The 21,171-nt window shown below is 36.6% G+C and overlaps 1 protein-coding gene across 3 annotated transcripts in view; it reads left to right on the top strand.

Moving 5' to 3' along the window:
• Positions 1-21,171, top strand: part of PCGF3 (polycomb group ring finger 3) — a 55,758-nt gene that overhangs the window by 5,973 nt on the left and 28,614 nt on the right. For 2 of the 3 annotated variants that reach the window (XM_014887123.2, XM_014887127.2), the window contains exon 2: positions 20,640-20,682. The exons of the other annotated variant lie outside the window; for it this stretch is intronic. The gene's annotated coding sequence lies outside the window, so the exon portion shown is untranslated. The remainder of the gene's footprint in view (positions 1-20,639; positions 20,683-21,171) is intronic. 3 annotated transcript variants of the gene reach the window in all.

Raw genomic sequence — 21,171 nt, 5'->3', positions numbered from 1 at the left:
AAAATCTTAGAGATAAACATTTACCTCTTATAATAACAATCACAAGGATTTATGTAATTTGTTGGATGAAATAAGTAATTAAATATCTTCTCCTGTAGCAGTTTCCTTAAACTAATTGCAAAGTGGACTTGCATCTTAAATCAATTTATGCTTTAAGATCATTCTTTTTTTATTGGGTTGCCATAAGATAATTGCTTCACAGATATTTAGTTCGAATATTGGTAAAATAAAGTTCTTTGATTTTTGCTTATACTGTTCTTGGACAAATTGCAGATACCCAATGTTTTCCTATTTTCCCTTGAAAAATCTATATAGGCTTTTTCAGTGACTGAAACACTGTTGGGTAGTATTACTGTGGTAATAACATGTTTTACCAAAAGTTTCAATCTAACTATTATTGAGTAGGAGGAGTTTAATTGAAATGCTTTCTAATAACATGTGTACTTGTTAATAGTAGTGTTAGGCTTGGTAGCACCAGAGTAAATAATTTATTTGCACACCAATTTATTAATTTTGTGTTTCTAGTCTTGGACTTCTCTTTCTAGATTGACTAGAATGAGGTAGAAATCCCTCCCAAGAACAGGTTATTCTGCATCAATTTCAGAAGACTTGTGTTTATATTAGTAAAATACTTCATTTGTCATTCTCTGACCATTGGCAACAGGAAAAGTAGCCTAGACTTGAATAGGCTTGTATCTGATGTATTGTAAATGGCACCACACCGGGTGAAAAGGACTCTGGGTGGAGCAGTGTTCTTCACTTCACCTTTTTGCTAGTGAGATTCCTTTGAGTTTTGATAAAAGTCACCAGAAGCAGTCTGCACACTGATCTATGCGGTATTAAGTGAATCTTGGCACTTTAAAGTTTCATTTTACTGTCTTGGAAATACGTAGGTGTAAAAAACTATATTAGTTGCAGTCATTTTTAATGTAATATTTTAGGGATAATCTTTAGATACTGCCACTGGAAATTGTTTATCTAAATTTGTTTGCTCTAATCTCTAGCAGTTTTCAAATTATGTAAGGGTATTTTGTCCAGACAGTAATAGCTCTTGGGTTGTATGATTATGATTTTATGACTAAAAATGGCTTGAATTTGGACAAAGTTTTGCAAATATAGAGAGGATAATACTTAGTTTTGTTTCCCATTGGTTTTGTTTTTTTCTTTTTTTTTTTTTTTGGGCAAAGATGTATTTTACCCTGGCCTTTTTTCTAATTTACTGAATTTGTCAATGCTATGGGTTGAAAATAATTGTAGGGCTAATTCTTTATATAAGCTATTCTGTGATCAAATATGTTAATCGATTATCATTTTCAAACGAAGTATTTTTGCAGCTTCCCTTAGGGAAGAGAAACTACATCCTGTCCCCATTCTTCAGTTCCTCTTTCTATCACTCCACCAAATGGGTCAAATTACTTTCATAGTGGAACTTGATGTACACTTTAAAAGCCAGTGTTCTGTCAGAGCATTTGTTCTCCAGTCACAAGCATTAGCTGCCAATGAATTGAATTTCAGGAGGTGTTTGGAAATTTTTAAAAAATCCTTCAGAATGGGAAATTCTGAAGAGTGTAAGTATGTGTGAAAAGTTTCTGGAATCCTCTTCTGTAGCTTCCATTATTAGGCCTGATGTTACCATGAGATACATTCACTGTATGAGTGAAGACAAGGGGAATATGAGCTGCTTTTGCTTCTCCCCCAGATTCCTTAGCCATTTATGGCTTCCCATAACTAACCTTTTTTTCGGCTTACTCATCCATTATTGCCATCTGCAGGGTTTGACAATTTTAGCATTCAAATGGAAAAAAAACCCCAAATTCATCTCGCTTCTCCCAACTTTAGTTGAAAACCAAAAGAATGATTTTTTTTTTTCTTTTTCCTCTGAAATCACTAATTTCTGGTATGAAGAGATCTATACATCTGAGAACAGAAAGTCTTTCAGATGCCCAGGATTTGCTTTATGGAGATTGCTGGGAGATATGGTTCTTTCTGACCTTGTCAGCCAAACTGTTACTGGTGCATGTTTCTTGTGATGAATGTATTCTGAAGAATGGAGGGAGGCAAGTGTCTGTGTGGGTGTCATCTATTAAAAAACTATTACATTTTCAATAAAGTTGATAAGTTAAGTGATTTTGATTGTCTCTTTTGGTATAGTTCAGTCACCAAAAGCAGGTCTTTTGCAGGAAGGACCAAATTCAATCCTACAGATTGTACTAGCTGGCTGCAGTAGTTAATAACTTGCAGTGAAAGAGTTTCTTCTCTTTTTACTGCATGTCATACACCCATCTATCATTTGAAGTTTATTGTAGGAAGCAATCGGGTCAATAAAAGCGATTTTAAGAAATTCCTGAGAGTAGTTTAAAAGTGTACCTGGAATGCAATTATTAAGGTAAGTAGCAGACATAGTGTTTATTTAGTTACTTATTCCTTGCATGGACTTCAGACTGTTTAAGATGAGCCTTTTCAGAGAATAGTTTATTTCTACAGTTTTTGAACAGTTTGTATCAATGTGCAGCTGAACAGTTTTGGGTGGTAATGGCTATCTTTTTGAATGTTAATTATCAATTCTGGAAGTTCAGTGATGTTTCTAATGATGGATACCATTTTGTACAGACTGAGTAAAAGATAATTATAAAATGTTGTAGCTCATCAATGACTTGCCTCTTCTTTCTTTGTAATATGCTGCTTTCTGATCTTAAACTGTGGATTAGAAAAGTTTATCAGTATATGAGAAAATCATTATGTCCTTGTGAAATGCTGTCATAACTCCTCACAACATAGAAGCCATTTTAGTCTTTATTTTAGTCATTATTTGACTTCTTTCAAACTAGTTTTCCGCATAGTTGTTGCTACTTTGTTTCACCTGTCTGTTAGAGCTGGTTTTGTACTTGAAGTTGTCAGGAATTCGGTTTCTGTTCCAACTTCTTTATTTTCACTAACAGTTTCCCATTACCTATAAAAGTTGACATCAATGTCTTGTTTTAAGGGATTCTGAGGAGTTTTTTGCAGAGGTCTAAATGCAGAACATGTCTTAAACTCTTTTTTTTTTGGACTAAAATGAAACTATTATAAGGACTGTGGAGTACCATTCCAGGACTGGATAGGGAAGAGCAATTTTGCACTGCTCAAGTATGTATTTTCTATATTTCTGACTCCAGAGAAACAGGCTTCTGTTTAGCAAAATCACTATAGGCAAGGCTGGAAAGGGAAACTTCTACTGGCTGGATTATGTCAATCTTTTGTTAGTGTTGCAGTAGGTGCTAAGGTGCTTGTGAGAAGCTGCTAACTGCATATTTTCTCTGGGATTCAGTTAAGCAGCTGTTATTTGGCAATTTAGCGTTTCCTTGGCTACTCCTTCCTGATTAAACTATAACTCTTAATGAACCAGAGGAAGGAAATACAGACTATCATTTTGACACATCTTAGTAATGTATGCTGTTCAAACAGCACTTGAGAATTCTGTCTATCAGGCAGGGTGGTGGATGTAGCTTTTCTTACACCCGTCTTTTTTCCTGAAGTTTCTCCTTGCTCTTTGTCTATATGAAGTCTGCACTGCCATAAAATTGCCTTCATCATTAATTTGTTGCAGTATCTGTTAAAATGAGCACCTGATATGTAGGAAGGTTTTGCTTCCAGGTGGCCATCTCCAGCAAGGGGAGTGGACAGTTCTGATAAGTAGTTTCTGAAACTGCAGGGATTTGTCTAGGCTCTTGTACAAGTGAAACGAGCGTCCTGGTGAGATTTTGTTGCCTTACTATAGAACTCTCAGCTCCTGCATATTGCCAAGCAAATTTTCTCCATTTTAAAGAAACCAGCAAATACCACATCATGGCAGTGATTAGGTCACAGTAAGAATTCAGATGTAAATGCTGAAGCCTCTCATGCTGTTGTTGTCCACTGTGGACAATGTTCTTCACTGACACTAACAGACAAGATAGTGTTGGTGTAATGGTGTCACTCTGCTTTTTGGTCAGAGTTTGAGGTACTATCTGTTAATAATGACTTTGATGCAATGCTTGGAATGATTGATATTCTGTGTTTACTATCAGGTTTTCTTGAACTGTGATGCATTATTAGATTATGCAATGAAAAAAAAATCGTCACAGTTAAACTTTGGAAGTCTTTTCTTTCTGCAACATTGACAGTGAAATATAAAGAAATCCCCAGAACCCACAAAGCAACAACCTGAAACAAAACAATCAAAAAACCTCAAACCAAAACCTAGCAAAACAGAAAAAGTTTTGATAACTGCAGATATTTTTCTGTGAAGTGTCATTTCATTGTGGAAGATAATGCATGTTTTCATATTGCTAGACATTTAACTTCTTCCTTTCATTCCTACATGCATGCAAAACGCCAGATGTAATGATGACAAAGAAATGAAAATAAATAGAATGTGAGTGCTTTAAAGGTATCATTCTTCCTACAAGTGTAAGTTTTCAAACACTGTTATCCTGCTGAAATAGTGAACTGGAAAGTGGAGTAATCCGCATTGCTGAAGTCATTCAGACTTGGAGGTGTAGTAGTTGTTTTACATGAGCACACATAGCAATGTAAAGAAATTTCAGAGATGTCAGGCTCATGTCTCTGTAATTATTTCGTTAATCCTGCCACAAGCATGAGTGGAATCTTTACTTCACGTAAAGGGACCAATCCTAAGTGCAAACATACTAAGACAAGTTCAGAACGTATGAAATATGAGAGACATGGCTGATGAAATCTAGTTATGAATGTCTTCTGTGTTTTGGTAGAAGATACGTTGAGATATCTATGTGGTCTCCTGGTTCTAATGGTTACAGCACCTAATTGCTGAAAATTTGTAAAGGTTAAAAAAACCTCATAAGACAACTGGGTTAGTAGTTTAGGGCTGCTCTTTATGTTCCTATTTTGATTTAATGTGGTGAAAGTGTCATGTCAAAATAAGCTCAGATCTTAAAAGCCAGAGTTTTATTATATTGAAAGGATGTGGTTTCATGGTTGTTGGATGAGTGTAGGGTTTTTTTGCCCTATCTTAATCCTCCTTTGTTCAAACTACTATTTTTCACTTTCCTTTTTATTACCTGTTTATATGTCCATTTCTTTCCTAATTCCTCTCGGCTATTCCTTCTACTACAAGCCTACATGTTTTTGTCACTCTAATGGCAGCCTTCCTTTTAGGCTGTTTATATTGAAGGCTGTTATTTGACTGCAGTTTGTATTGGTACAAAGGCAGAAAAGAAGAGTTCTGCTAGGTTTTATTATTACAGTTTGCTGTTTTTCCCCTGCCTTTGTAGGGTTGGCAAGTGCTTATTTCATTGCCTTTGATTCTGCAGAGGACAGATGGGCCTAAGGGGTTTTTGTGCAGCTGAGGAATAGTGTCTCACGTTTTTTGGCGAGGTCTGCCGCTCATTTGCGGGCTGATGGAAATGGCTTTTGGACCTTCACTTCTGGCTGTCTGCTGTCTTTCAAGGGAAGTTCATCACATGTCATGAGTGGTACCTGAATGAAAAAGACTTAACCATGAGAAGTGTATGCGCAGTACAAGGCCTGTTGGGTTGACAATGAAGAAGGGTCTGCTGCTTTGTGACAAGGGCACTCTCACTAATAAGTGATGATTTTTTTCCTGGTATTTTTTTTTTACTTGCAGTGATTGACAAGTGTGACTTTATCCCAACTATTAATGGGTTAACGTATCATTTAAATTATTTGTAGGTCTCCTTGTTAAAAAAGGGAAGCTTTTAGTAGTGTATTCTAGCATATATTTAACAAGAAGAAATCTTCCAGTCTTCATAAATGACATGTAAAAGTCTCTTGTGGTTTAACTCCACGCAGCAGCCAAGTAGATCCCTGTATTATCAGCACTGGTCAGCACACATCCTAAACACAGCCCCATACTAGCCCCTGTAAAGAGAATTAGCTCTACCCTATTCAAAACCAGCAGATTCCACCCCTTATTCCATACCATTTACATCATTCTCAGGTCCCACACTGTTCAATGCAAGCTCATTAACCACCATTCTGCCCACTCTTTGATAAAATACCTAGATGTCATTCCCATAGTCTATGGACCACTTCTGCAAATGTCCATAATAAATCCTTTGAGTTCATTTACTCCATGACTTTGGGCTCCATCTGTCACTCAGGACAGATGTGAGAAGAGGTGTGTTGCATGCAATTACTGGGCACCAAAGCTATATCAGATTGTGTCACTGATGGAAGGCTTCTCTTCCATTGGTTTGTGTAGTTCCTGTTATCCTGTTATATTTACTCCTGTAAAATACAGCTCAGATAATGGATTTCAACAATTTAATGATATATCCATTATAATCTCCACTCCTGATCGTTTGAGTTTATAGCGTGTAATATTGTAGTGAACTCCTCTTCTTGTCCCCAGCCTGGATGTAGCAAGTTCCTGTTGGAGTCCACTCTTAGTGGAGTCCAAATTATACTCCTTCCCGTACTCCTGTGTGGGGGCTCCACATGGGAAACAGTTGTCCTTTGACTTGTTCACTCTGGGTCCTTGTCATGGGCTGCAGTTGTTCATAAACTGATCCAGTGAGGGTCCCCTGTGGAGTCACAGGTCCTGCCAGCAAACCTGTTCCAGCATGGGCTTCTTACAAGGTCATAGCTTCTTTAAGGCATCTGCCTGCTCTAGCAGGGGATTCTACATGGGCTGCTGGTGGATTGTTCCTCCACCATGGAGGCATTCACGGCTTCAGACCAAAGTTCAGCTTGTCAGCACAGCAGCACTACCCTGGCCATCCGCCAGCCCAGGCACATAGATGTGTGAACCAAAGAATTCCCACGTACAGTTCAGTAAGGTGAGGAGCAGTGCAGCAGTACAGAAAGCAGTGAAAGCAAAAAGTGAGCACTAGCAAGCACTAGACTCTTTAACACATGTCAGGAAAGCAAGCCCTAGGGCAAGCACAGGAGGCTGCTGCTTACTAGCTGAATAGTAGTAACAGCTATATGTTCAATCTAATATGTCCCAATGGCATCTGTAATTTTCTTGAAACCTTTGTGCCTCATGTCTGGTACAAAAAAGGACTGTCACAGTTTAACCAAGCCCCTATGCAGCTGCTCACACAGTCCTCCAGAGCAGTAGTGGAGAGAGAATCGGAAGGGCGTATTCTAAAAACTCTCATGGGTTTAGATAATGACAGTTTAACAGGGAAAGCAGAAGCTGTGCACAGAAGCAGAGAAAACAAGAAAACAAATTCGCTGCTACCCGTGGGCAGTTGTTCAGCCATCTCCGCGAACAGGGCCCCATCACTTTCAGCTGTCACTTGAGAAGACAAACGCCATCACGCCAAATGTTTCCCTTTTTCCTCTTACTTCCCCCCTACTTAATATACCAAGTATGATGTCACTTTAACAATTACACTTGTTTTGAGAGAGGAAAAAAGATGGAAAATGTTTTTAAAACCAAGTTCCAAGACTTCAAGTTAGGAATTTAGGAATTCTATGCTGAAAGAAATGGAGGACTGAACAGCTGTAGGTGGAAAAAAAATAGCTTTTGTGCTCTATTGGTTAAAAATGCTATTGTAGGATTTAATAATAAATAAATAAATAATGCAAACTATCAGGTTTGTTTTCACATTGCCAGATGTGAGGATTGTGTCTGAGGTAAGAAAGCTGCAGCAGCAAGAGTTCAAAGGAGACTGAGTGTGTTGTATCATTGTTGCAATTTATATCTGAAAGAGCTGAATGTCAGAATAATGGGAGAAGTGTATGAACTGAGTGTGTCTTAGAGTCCTCCCAGGCTTTCAGGAACAAAAGAACAATTCTTCAAAGCTCCTTTATAATTTGAATTATATGGTACATGGATAGCTAATTTTATGTAGTTTATTGTCTGTACATTTGAATCCAGAAAGACTCCAAAATGCCTGCTAACCACTTGGAGGTTATGGAGGAATTCTAGCAACATTTTCTTGTTATTTGTTATAGCAGCACAGAGGCAGATTAGTGAGGTTGAAAGCTGTAGTTGCTTAATTTTTTTAACCAAAGGATATGTAGTTTCTCAAGTCCTTTCAAATCTTAGTTTGGATTAATTAACTATCTAGTGCTGCTATCTGGACTTAATGTACATGGGAATGTGAAAAACTGATTGTTGGTAAAATGTGCCTTCAAGTGAATTGTAGCATCTTCCTACTTCTTACCAGATGGTAGCTTCTGGCCTCTCACCACAGATACCCATTTTAATAGCTACTCGTTTACTGGTCTGCCAGGGTACCTGGACCAGTAAGTGGATTCAGGTGACAGAAAACATGAATTTTTAAGGGCCTTTGAATACATACCAAGAGGAATTGTCTTACCACAATTATATGAAGATTCTTCCTCTCTTTTTCAGAACCAGTTGATAGACAAAATTGTTTTTCTGATCGAGATCTGTGATAAAAGACATAAAAATTCTAGTACTCAGGTTATCATACAGTCACTAGGGATACACATTTTTCTTGTTTTTGTTAGTAAGTGGTTGATTTCTGGGGTTATAGAATTGCATTTAATTTTTTATGTAACTAGATGTTTTTATTGTATGATTAGGACTTTTCAACGATGGAAGTTAAAACATACATGTGTAAGTGGAATGAAGAGGGCAAAGATCACCAAAGCTTAAGGATTTTCAGGAGTTGATGGCACAGATTCATAAGGCTTCTCATTTCTTCATGGTGAACCTTTCAAGCCATGGTTTTCTTGTCTGGATGGAATCAGAGCAATCAGTTCAAATGTACACCATCAGATTCAAATGACAACTGAAAGTAATTTCTGAGTTGTCCATCTGTTCTGCAGAGGTCTTCATAATGAACATTACAGTCTGTTGCAGCTGTGTTCTCTGAAGTCCATGGATAATAAACATTCAAAAAGTGATGTGAAATCAGGTAGTAAAATCTCACTGAAGATTTTTTTCTTCATGAGATTTGAGATTAGTTTTGATCTCAGTTTTAATTACTGGAAGTCAAGGATCTCTTGGTCTCCTGGTCTATATGCAACAAAGTGCTTTTTAAATGACTTGTAGTTTACATCTCTAAACTCTCAACTAGTAAGATGTTGGAATATATTCTTCCAGTGTATGACAGATATCTCCATAACATTTTGTCAAGACTTGTTCTGGGATGACACTCAATAGTAGTCTTTTCTTCAAAAGCCTCCTGCCTCTAGCAGTGATTTTGATTTCTGATAATGAGACAGATGTTATTTAGTGGTTGTAGTGGTGTTCATTACAGAAAATAAGTTCACTTCTGCAATAATGCTTTGCTTTTATAATATTTTGAAACTTTAGGAACTTTGACACTCTTAAGACTGCTTCCTGGTTTTATCCCTGCTTGTAAATGCATGTTGATTGGAAATGACCTCAGCACTAAAAAAGGAAATAGCAGAATGTAAAGAGTAATTTGAATGAAATTAAATCAGCATTTCTTTGTCAGAAGCTGGAAAATGTTTAGTAGGATAAAATCTTGCCAGACAGATGTTTTTATTCAAGCTTTCTTGCAGAGAATTTTATCTGTTCTTGCACAAATATTTTTCTGTGTCCTTGTATTTGATGCTTTGTTCTTAGGACTGTGTCAAGACCTTGTCATGAGCATCTCATGGTCTGAAGAACTAAGCATGTTTTAATTGGAGAAAGGGTCTGGAAAGCACCTAAATTAAGAGTTTTGAAGGAAGTGGTTTCTCAGACTGTGGAGCCAAGCTGTTTTGCTGCCAGACAAATTTCAGTTTTCACCGTGCAGTGCATCCTCTTTGATTGAGCATTCTCAAGTTCTCCATTAACCTTCCTGTGAATTTAGCAGTCCCACCGAAGACCATCCACAGATCTGAGTCATTCCCAAAGCATCTCTAAGTTTTGAAACAGCACTACCTGTATGGAAGATACTGTTTTAATGTGACTCTTGGGAGATGCTTTGAACAGTACAGTGGTGAAATTCTAAAGTTCTGCTAATCAAGATGAGCTAAATGTCAGTTAAGAGAACGTATTTTCTAATGTAGAGTGCAACAAAATATTTTTATTGCAAGAAATTTTACTCACAATGTAATTTATAAAAGCTTTTCTAAGCAAAGTAAATTGCATTTCAAATGTATACCTTATTAGTCTATATAAGACTTTGTGCACATACAGGTATTATACAGTAAACCACAAATACAGTAGTAAGTCCATTTGATTTTTTTAAAAATCCATCAAAATAAAAACAAATAAAAACTGTGGTATTTTAGAACTTCTGGACCACTACATCACCTTTTCTAGTTGGATTATATTACAAATGCATGAGATATTAGGTTTTCTGTTACCAAATGAAATATCTGCTTTGAGGCGGTGTTTCCTCATTTTCCTGTTACTGTAGTTCTCTGTTTATGCTGCAAGTGCCTAAGCCTTACCAGAATGAAATGGAAATGGCTTATTTACCATGACATTATTCCAGGGAGATACACTGAATACTGGCTGTAACTAAAAACAACTGTGTCAAAGTGGTTTCTTTGGAGGGCACAGTAGTGGCTGGGCAGAAATACAAACTGTGACCTAGGTGTTTGCATGTGACAGTCAAGTGAGTTTTAAAAACCATACCCTCCCTATTAACAGATGAGCACAAAAGTTGCAAAGAATAATTCTTTGTCCTATGACTCTTTATATTTAATACCTTTCTTTTTCCTGGAGATGGTACTCAGTCTATTGGAGTGTGTAAAAGAAAGGCATAACATTCTTGGAAATAAAATTTCATTCTCTTTCTAAATGGGCTTAATAGTCTAATAACTGACATTATAGTTAAGTACACATCCCTAATTTCAGTGATACTGAGTACAAGCACAGCCAAAACCAGTGCAAGATACCAAGTTTTAAGGGTGTTTTGTTATTTTCAAAACCTTTTTGTCTTGCCCTTTTTTTCCCTTTGGTTTTGTGCTGCTGACTCCTGTCCACGACATTACTTGTCTCAGAGGTTAAAAGGAGTGAATGATTTGGAAAGCTCGAGCTGAAAATTAAAGAATCACATTTCCCTTAGCAGCTGGCACTACCAGTACAACAAAACTTAGAAATTATTGTGCTGTTGCAGTAGAACCACCTCATATGGTCTCAGTCTGAACCTCCAGATACACTGCTGCTCATTGCAGATCTTTTGCCAGACATTTTTCCTCCCAAGATACAGGAATTCAGTATTAGTTCAAAAGCTTGTAAATGTGATCCCAATGATTAGGGTCTCATAATGCGGTTCAGTATCTTGCATCTGAAATTTGGCTGGCTAGCCGGTTGCCTCCTAGTGCCCAGTGAAGAAAATGTTGATGTAGAAAAAGCAAGTTTAAATTATAGGAATTCACAATACTAAATATTCCTGTATTTTTCTGGTAGTATGCTTACTGCTGTTTTAAATGTCATTCAAGAAACCCTGAAGAGTTTAATCACCTTTTTACCCCCTTTATTGAAGTTTACAGTCTAGCCTTATGTTATTAATATGTAAGACGAATATAATTTCGTAATACTAACTGTAGCATGCTGCTTTTGAGATGACTGCTTGGAGAGAAAATAGTGAACCACTATATAAACAAACAGTACTCCAAACCCTAGTATCCTAATACATTTAAGTAAAATAATATAGAAAAAAAATCAGTCAATCTGAAAGTACTCTGAGAATTGGATTTATCTTGTATTTTGTACATTTTTGGCTAGCTACAGGAATACATGGTCCTTATAATTAATCTTTCTTTCTCTAGAATGAATGTTTTTTCGAGTAGTCAGCCCTTTTTTTTTAAATCCTTTCTCTCTTTTAACAGCAGCAGTCTTTGGATCAGTTTCAATAAATTTTGAATATTAATTTTAAGATACCATTTTACAGTGAAATCTGTTTTGTAACTTACAAGCTCAAGTAAAAGCTGTATAACTGCACTTTACCTTACTTTTTGAGTTAATAATCTGTTTGAAAAAGAGCTAAAGGTACCTATAAAAATTCTCATATAATGTATTACTTTATGTTCATTATCATGTTTTATTTCTGATAAGAAATGCCTGCCATCTGTTGCGACTTGAAAAGCTTCCTATTGATGAACTATAGGAATGTGATCTCTTCAATAATAACACTTCCAGTGTGTCTTGGTGGATGTAATACTTATTTATCCCTTGTCTGACTCTAAGAAATGTTGAGGCAGTGGAAAAAGTGGAGGAGGAAGGATATGGGGAATAACACACTGGGGCTGACAGTTGTGATGGTAGGTGGGAAGCAATCAAGTAAGTAGGCCAGGTTGTTGCATTTAGTGTGTATATACATGTTCCTTGCTTAAAAAATCTGCCATTCTCTTATTTTTCACTCTCATTGCTCTTCTTCCTAAACACAACCTTTTAAAATGCCAGCTCTGATTTAGTATTAATGCTTTATGCATATTAATATAAGACAATTTTTAATCATCATTGCCTAACGTCAGGAAAAACTTAGTCTTTAATTTCTTTGCACTGTGTTTGCTTTTGCCTTCAGAGCTGAAGGCAGCTAAAGAGAAAATCTGTTTCCAGCTTCCCATAGAGAAGCAGGGTGCTTATTTCTCTGCTCTGTTGAATTCCCATTTATAATTTTAAATGCATTTTTATTTTCTTTCTTCATGATGTAGTCCTGCAAAAAAAACTCTGTAGTGGGCTTCTTTAATATTTTTTATAATATTTATAATATATTTTTATACAGGTGGTCTTTATGGGAGGGGTTTAATAATGGTTGTGCTACAAGCTAGAATTGAGGGTATGATATTGTTTGTGTTTGTTTTTCTGCAGCTGGTATACTGAGAAAAAAACCCCACACTTATTGTCATTTTCCTGTGTTTGCTATGACCTTGCTGTATCAAAGGCTCCATCTTGGAGAAACTGTAAAAGCCTGGAAACACTGTATCTTTCATTTAACTTCACTCCCCCACTGTCTTTAAGTAAACAAACAAGGTGTCTGATTACATTGCTACATTATCTGATGTATAAGAGTTTTTCAGACATTTGGGAACATTTTTCTAAAGCCCACCATAGCTCTTTCTAAAGCCAAATACAGCTCTTAGATAGTTTGCGCATGTGGTTTCTTTCCAGTTTATATTTAATTTAAATAACTTTCTGTTTTCTCCTTATCTTCTAAGTAACGGATACAGCCCTCTCAGACCAGGATGTCATAGGTGAATATAGTAAAGACAGAGGGGTTTTTTTGTTCACACAGTGTTCTGATACTTGGTCCAGTTTCATGCCATTCTTCCTTAATGTGTTCATCAAGAATTGAACATTATTTTAGAAGATGCTTTACTTAGTGGATTACAACATTGCACTTAAGGCAGGCTGTGGCTATTTTAGTTGGTCCATGATACATTCTGGATTAGTCTCTATCTGATTATGGCAGCATTAATTATTGTTAATGTTTGAAGCCTGTGCTTTCACCTGTTTGGATGGAAGGCACTGTCCATCTGTCCATGGGAGTTTTTATACTGATAAGTCTTTGCATCTATGAATTCAAATCTATGATGAATCTGATGAAACTCAATATCTATTGAAAATGAAATATGAATCTCAGTGCAGGGATTATATCTTTCTTCTTTGAAGTGTTCTATTACATTATTGGTAGGTGAAGATGTAGATGTGTTTTGAAAGTAAATACTGTTTATAACAACTCTCTAGTCTTGCCACTTTTCTGACAAATAGGTGGTTATTGTCTTTAGTTGACTTTATTAGAGGAATAATGGTTTACTTGATTTTCAATATATATTCCTTAATTTAGTGCTTTATAAGCATCTATTGTCAGTTGAAAATTTAAAGAACACTAATTTTGATGATACTGGTATTTGATTATCTCTTTGGCTGCAAACACATTGATGGATCAGTTTTGGAACCAATTTTTTAGCTGAATTTAACAGGTTGCTTCATGGTTCAGGACTCTAATGCAGACTCCAGATCTAAGCAATGTGTAAGAGAAAATATTGAAATAAAACCTTTTATCAAAATGTCATTGTATTCAGCCCTGGTATTACATGTCTAGTAAATGAGATTCTTAAGATATTTGGCAAACTGAGATTGAATGGTTCTTGCTGTTGTTGTTCTTGTTTGTGTTGATGGCTTTGTGTGTGGGGAATTAAGTTTATTTTTAATATGTTTAAAATTTTAATAGTACTTATGTCTTATGAATTTTCTAAGAAAGTTAATTCTTGTGACAGCTGGGAGGAGGTGGTGTTTTATGTTTGTCATTTCACTCTTCAAGTTGAAATGACAGAAAATGTTACCAAAATTTGTGTGAAGGGGTGTGGGACCCAGTTTTGAGTCACTCAGTCACTTAGACTTCAATTTCATTGCTATTTCTCTTGCCTTAATGAAATCTTTCTTTTCTTTATTATGCCTTTCACTAATGACATGTAAGACAGAAATTTTGAACATCTTTGCTGTTTTGACAATTTACTGAAGGGCCTATTTCATTTTCTCTGGACAGAAATGTGTTTGATGGAGAAGTACCAGATAGATCAGCCTCTCATTGTACCATAAAAGAAAGTATATGATATGAATAAAGAGTAAATGGGTAGACTTAATGCTACTATGTCCTGATTATTGCTTCTACTTTATCTCAAACATTGGTGTCAGTTTTTATATGTCGTTTATTATCAGTGCTGTGTTTTATTTCTCATCGAAATTAATGAAATCTGCGTAAAAGTGAATGTGCTTTGCTTTGGGGTGAAGATGGCTTTCTTAAGCCATCTTAATGCAACTATTAGTAATGGTGTGAATGCACTCTGAGTAGTTTCTCTTTAGCGTGTTAGTCAAGTATCCTCAAAAAAAGAGCCAAGTTCTCTTGAGATCAAACAATTAAATACTACATGATAATTTTCAAGGATATTTTCATGAAAGTGGTGTGGTATTGAAAACTACTTCGTTTTGTATTACCTGATAGGTGACATTACCATTAATCATGATCTAAGTTCTCTAAAATAACATGGCAAACTTAATTGCGAATAAGTTTGCCAAAGATCCCATTATTTGTGCTTCGGTTGACTTGTCAGCTCTTTGTCTTTTCATCATGAAGGTGCAATATGAATTGGCTAGTGAATAGTAACAACTTTTAGACGAAAAATCTGTTTAGCATAAAGCTCGTCAGTCTCTTGAGTAGTAATATTGAGGATCAAGTTATACTTCCTATGTATAGGAAATTTTACTACAGAATTGCTCAGATAGAGCTTATTTGGGTTGCTGACTGGTTGCAGAAAGGGAGAAAAAACAATTTCCATCATTTGTTTACTTCCAGAACCAAGACTGGAGATGAAAAAAACCAAATAACAAAATCTAAACAGCCTTTTCAGTTACCAGCTCACACAGTCACTTTAAAACTAGGATCATAAGCTTTGGGGTTTTTAAAATTTTCTCTAGTAGTCTTGTGGCAATAGCAATGCTCTTGTATAAATTAGAAATTTTAATATGTCTGTATCGAGGATGCTTTTACTTGCTGTGTGCAAAATAAAGTGGGGGTTTTGTCCTTGAATGGTTCTTTGGAGTTTCCCCCCCCCCCCCCTTTTGTGATTTCCTTTAAACTGTGCTTGAAACAAATAAACTTAGACTTGGGAAGTATTTCAGGGAGACAAATGTGATCATCTAGATCTTTAAGTATTTCTCCAGTTTTTCTTCTCGTATCACCTTCCCTTTTGCTTCGTTGTTTTCTCAAGGTTTGTGGATGTGTTTGGTAAGCATTGTTCTTGAAATCAGTACCTTTGATACAAGCATGCAATAATACGAGTTTTTGGGAAGAAATCCATAATTTTCCTGCATCTTATAAAGTTACCCTGGTAAAGAAAGTTCCTGGTTTATTAAGGACCAGTGAAATGTCCCAGCATCCCCACCCACCTTGTCCTGGGATACGTTAAAGCAAAATAGAGGTGGAGCTTGGAGTAGGAAGGCATGGTTATTTTCTTCCTAGTCACTTTGTCAAAGGTTAGTGCATTCTGATAACTTTTATACAGGCCTTGCATTGACCTAGTTTTTAGTCTTGATTGACTGACCTGATCTCCTTCAGTGACAAAGTGACCCACTTAGTGAATGAGGGGAAGCCTCATCTTGTTTATATGATCTTTAGTAGAGCCTTTGGCACTGTTTCCCACAGTATTCTGTAGAGATTGGTGGGAAATGGAATTAAATCCAGCTGGCCATTGATCACAGGTGATGTTCCCAAGGGCTCAGTACTGGGGCCCAGTTCTATTTAATGTTTTTATCGACAGCCTGTGTCAGGGGATCAAGTGCTGCTTCAGTTGGCCTGAAGATGACACCAAATTGGATAAGTTATCTGGATAGGATGGATTGGAACGTTGATGCCAGTGGTATGAGACTGAACAAGGCCTAGTGCTATGTCCTGCCCTTGGGTCAAAACAAACCCATGCAGTGCTATGGGTTGAGGGCGGAGTGGCTGGAAAACTTTCCATCAGAAAAGGACCTGGGGATGTTGGTTGACAGCAACTGAACATGAGCCAACAGTGTGCTCTGATGGCCAAGAAGGCCAATGGCATCCTGGTCTGTATCAGCAATAGTGTGGGCAGTGGGACCAGGGCAGTGATTGTCCCCCTACATTCGTCACTGGTGATGCTGCATCTTGAGTCTTGAGTCCTGTGCCCAGTTCTGGGCCCCACACTACAGGTAGGATACTCAGGTGCTGGAGCAAGTCCAGAGAAGAGCAATGGAGCTGGTGTAGCGTCTAGAGAGCACAAGTCCTATGAAGAGCAGCTGAGGGAGTTGAGGGTGTTTAATCTGGAGGAAACGAGGCTTGGGGAGACTTTCTCACTCTCCACCTGAGAGGAGGCTGTAGCCGGGTGTGGATCAGTCTTTTCTCCCAGGTAGCAAGTGATACAAGAAGACGAAGTGGCCTCAAACTTTGCCAGGTGAGGTTTAGACTGGATATTCAGAAAAAATTCTGTGCTGAAATAGTGGTCAGGCATCAAAACAGGCTATCCAGGGCTGTGTTGGAACCCTGAAGATATTTAGAAGATATATAGATGGGGCAGTAAGGGACATGGTTTAGTGGTGTGTTTGGTTGAATTCACAGTCTATAGTGCCAGCAATTACAGTAAAGTGAGTGAGTGCTACTGACAAACCAGTATGTATAGGGGAAACTGGAGGAACTGACTGTTGGGGTGAGTCTGAATGGCTGCCAGGGACACAGCAGGATCTGGAAGTCTCCATTGTGAGACTGCTGATGAGTGTGTCGTTTTAATTTATTTTTCTGTGTTGCAGGACAGTCCTGTTTTTTTTCTGTGTTCAGTTACTAAGAAAACAGCTACCTGCTTTTACCGAAAGTAGAGTACTAATGCCATCTGGTGGTGTTAGGACATTCCTAGGAATGAGAAAAACGTCTTGTGAGGAATTCCACTGATGTGAAAAATTATTGGCATGATAGTAAAAAAAGTACATGGTTATATTTTCTGCCTTAACGTGTAATTATTCTCTTGAATTAAGTAATAAAAATCGCTACATGTACTCATAACAAGGCTTGCTACAGCAAATGGAAATCTTTAATCCATTTCTTTTTGCTCAACAGAAAGTTTTATTTCTAGTATTTTATGAAACAGTGCTTTGAAAATACAACATAAAAGTTTTAATGGAGCTCACAATATTTTAAAAGTCGGTTTGAAAGACAAATTCTCTTGTTATTGCATTTTGCAAAATCCAGCACAGACATCTCACTGCTAATGTTTGAAGTCACTGTGCTCTTTTATAAGTTGCTTATATATTGTTTCAAAGTAAAAGTTCAACAACATACCTCTGACAACAGTTGAAATAAAAAACTTTGGTATCTGAAGCCAAAGCAACCACAATATTGTTTTCTTTGTCCTTCCATCTGTTGAAATCGTGTCCTGCATATTAAGTTGCTTACCTGAGGTAATATCCTCAACCTTCAGAATACTGTACATTCTGTATTGACATTTCTAGCAATGGAAGTAGGACTATGACTGCTTCTCTAGTTCTCTTGAAGTAAATTTCTTACTGATAAGTATCTTGCCCTACAATGGAAAAACTTGAAAAAGAAGAAGGTACTTTATTTTAAGCTGGTGAGGCTTTTAAATTAATTTCATTTAGCTGTTATTCTTCATCTCTTGCAGGTCAGCATATTATTCTAAGAAGTTACTTTTATATAAATTTCCTTATGGAGCAGAAGTCTGTCTATTCAGTCATGAACAAATTCTATCTTTCTATTGCAACTGGTTAGAATAACAGACTATTTTTGTTTAACCCAGCTAGCTGAAAAAGACAAACTGTGCTTTTATCTCTTCATAATCTCTAACCTCATGACCATAGTGTGCTTTACTTGCATTGTGATGGAAGTGTGAATTAGACTTAGTTCTAATTCTAATTAGTTATTCTAATAACTAATTGAATTAGTTTTCTCATTACACGGTTTTGCTCACAATGTCAGGAGCCATTTTTTAATTCTGGTGTTATGAAATAAGGTGTTTCCAGGCCTGTTCAGCTAGTATAGTTTGTGGAATTAGGTAGAAACAGCTATTAAAATTGAACATATATAATAGTACTTAAGAATTTAATGTTAATATTTAAATTAATATTTAAAATGTTAATTTATCAATATTTGTCATCTTTGAGAACAATGAAACAGATTGCTGTTGCAGGAGTTGTATTCTTTTTCTGCACTTCAATTCACCTCATTGAAAATCTGTTTATCTATTGAATTTCACCAGTATGCAGCTAGTAGCAAAAGTGAGATGCTTATGCCCGGTGTAAGCCACACAATCATAAGCATCAGATTTGAAAATTTTCTTTTCCACACTTAGTTTTGAATCGGAACAGTTCTATTGTTTTAATACTTTGTTCTTAGAGCTGTGACTTTGACCTTAAATTCACTGTCCTTGTGAATTGACGTACACCTGCTACTTCCAGTACTGTTGCCATTCAGCTTTTGGTGCTGTATGACTTTAGTACTTTTCAGCAATTATTCAGCAAAATTGTTATTATTTGCTACATTTAGATGTTTTCCTCAGGGTTTCCTCACTTTGAGCATTGTACTTCTGCTTTTTAATGAATTAACATTGTTGTGCTATGTTTCAACAAAAGAAAAGTATATATGCTTATTCTGTTAAAGGAGAACAAAGTTGTAATGGTTTGTAAATCTGCCATTCACTTCAGTTCTGGATTTGTACCTGATAAGAATAACTTCCTGTTTTGCTTTACAAAGCTAGGTGGCTCTAACAACAGTTAAAGTTTGATAATTTGACAAGTTGTTAAAAGCAATCACAGCACTTAAGAAAGCCTTTAAAGAAAGTATTAGTACTTGCTTCTAAATTATTACAGGATCAGCAGAATGATATTCTTGCCCAGTCTCCAGCAACCATCTAGACCTAAAAAGAAACTGAATTTCCCTGTCTTTAGCTTTCATAGTGCATTACTATCACCCTGTAACTAGAACAGGAAGAATATGGTGATGATGTAGGACCAATTTGGTTGTTGATTTTTTTTCCTTACAAATTGAGTGCCACTTCCTTCTTCCACATGAGCCAGAGTGTAACCTTGTCCTCTTCCATCAGCAGTGAGGGAACATGCATAAGTCCTTTTGGAAGACTGTTACTCGAGATCATGTTGTGATGTGCTTTTGGTGTGGTTATAGGCCTCTGAGCTGGTTTCTTTAGAAGCAGAATGTCCTGGTTACCCTAAGACACAAAGTCACTGCTCTGTTCTCCACATTTTGCTGGAGAAATGTATCTGTTAAATGACAGTCTTATGGAGTTTAGTCTACTGTATATGGCTTTGTGTCCTCACTGGGGATCTTTTTTGTGGGTTCCAATGAAAGAGCATCTCTTGCAACTCTGCATTGCTTTCAGTTAATAGTAATTTTTAATTTTGAATTCAATCAAAGAACTTCACAGTGGAACTGCAAAGAGATTTTTATTGGCATTGTTCTGAAGTTTTTGTCATGTACTATCATTAACATCTTGTTTCATCATTATTTTCCTAATTTTCTTATCAATATAGCAACAAAATCAATAACTACAGGCTATGCCTTTAATTTTTTTGGAGCAGGAAAATGGAACTAGTAGTAGTCTTTACCTGTCTGTGTAACAGCTGAATCTTCCCTGTGTGAATCAAAAAGAAAAATTGCTACTTCTGTTAAGCTTACCTGTTCATGTGAGATTATATCACCTTTAGCCAAAGAATAAAGGTCTTCTTTAATACCTAGCGATTCTGGAAATACTAATTGTAACCTTGAAAGTATTTTGGAAGACTAAGATACAAAAAGCAGATTTTTTGAAAACATAGCTTGAAAACTGAGAATGCTTGCTCATCTAAATGTGCATCTTCAATTAAAAATATTTTCTTTTCTTACAGACTTTCTAGTCCATAGATTGTTGTTCAAGAATTCTGCTTATTTATTTGGTTATTTTTCCTGTCACTTTTGAAGATAATGAATTTCTTTTCCCATCACATAGTAACAGGACTTCTTAGGGCTTCTTTTAGAGCAATTTTCCTTGTCTAGCGGGAGACTGTGTTAATCTTTTTCTTTTTCTTCTTTTTCCTGAGGGTCAAATTTTTCCCTTTTTCCTTGCTTACAAGTGCTTCTACCCCACTGTTATCTTAAATTAATAGAGATACCTAAATACTTAGGTGAATTTAGTGAGACGAGTATTTCTTTGTGGCAGCTGTATTTTGAGGAATTTTGGATGTTAACTTTCAGACTATTTTTCTGTCTTTTCAGGTCTCTGGATGGCAGACTCTGAAAAGAAATGCTGTTTTAAGAGGTATGCCTCATGTAGGCTAAAATATCCTGGACTGTTTTCTGTATGAATGATAAGGCTGTACTTCTGAGGAGTCCCTCTGCTGATTCTCTCTGTAATCTTGCATGAATAATAGTTTCAGTGCTGACTTCTCTATGAAATGTGAAAGCTTGTACCGAGACATGCAGGCTTGTCTTATCAGTGACACAATTTTAGTAGAGAGGCCTGCAATAACTTTTTGCTTGATCGTCTTAAGAGAGCATTGCCTTAGTGGATGAAATGGATGAACCACAAACAAAATTAGTTGACTTTCTCAAATATGCATATCTCCTTTCAGCCTCTTCTGAGTCGGTGTGTGTGGGTTTGTTTTTATGCTTGTTTTTTAATTGGGAATATAGTCCACATTTGGTAAATGTCCTCACTCCGTTTTTGATGTTTTATAAGACTTCCAGACAGTGAGAGGCTGACACCATGCCAGCAGTGTGGTTTAAAATAATGTCAGCTGGAGCCAAG

Source organism: Sturnus vulgaris, chromosome Z, assembly GCF_052056855.1.
Source record: "Sturnus vulgaris isolate bStuVul1 chromosome Z, bStuVul1.hap1, whole genome shotgun sequence".
NCBI classification, from domain to species: Eukaryota; Metazoa; Chordata; class Aves; order Passeriformes; family Sturnidae; genus Sturnus; species Sturnus vulgaris.
Note: the sequence above shows the minus strand (reverse complement) of the source record. Positions and strands in the feature narration are given on the sequence as shown.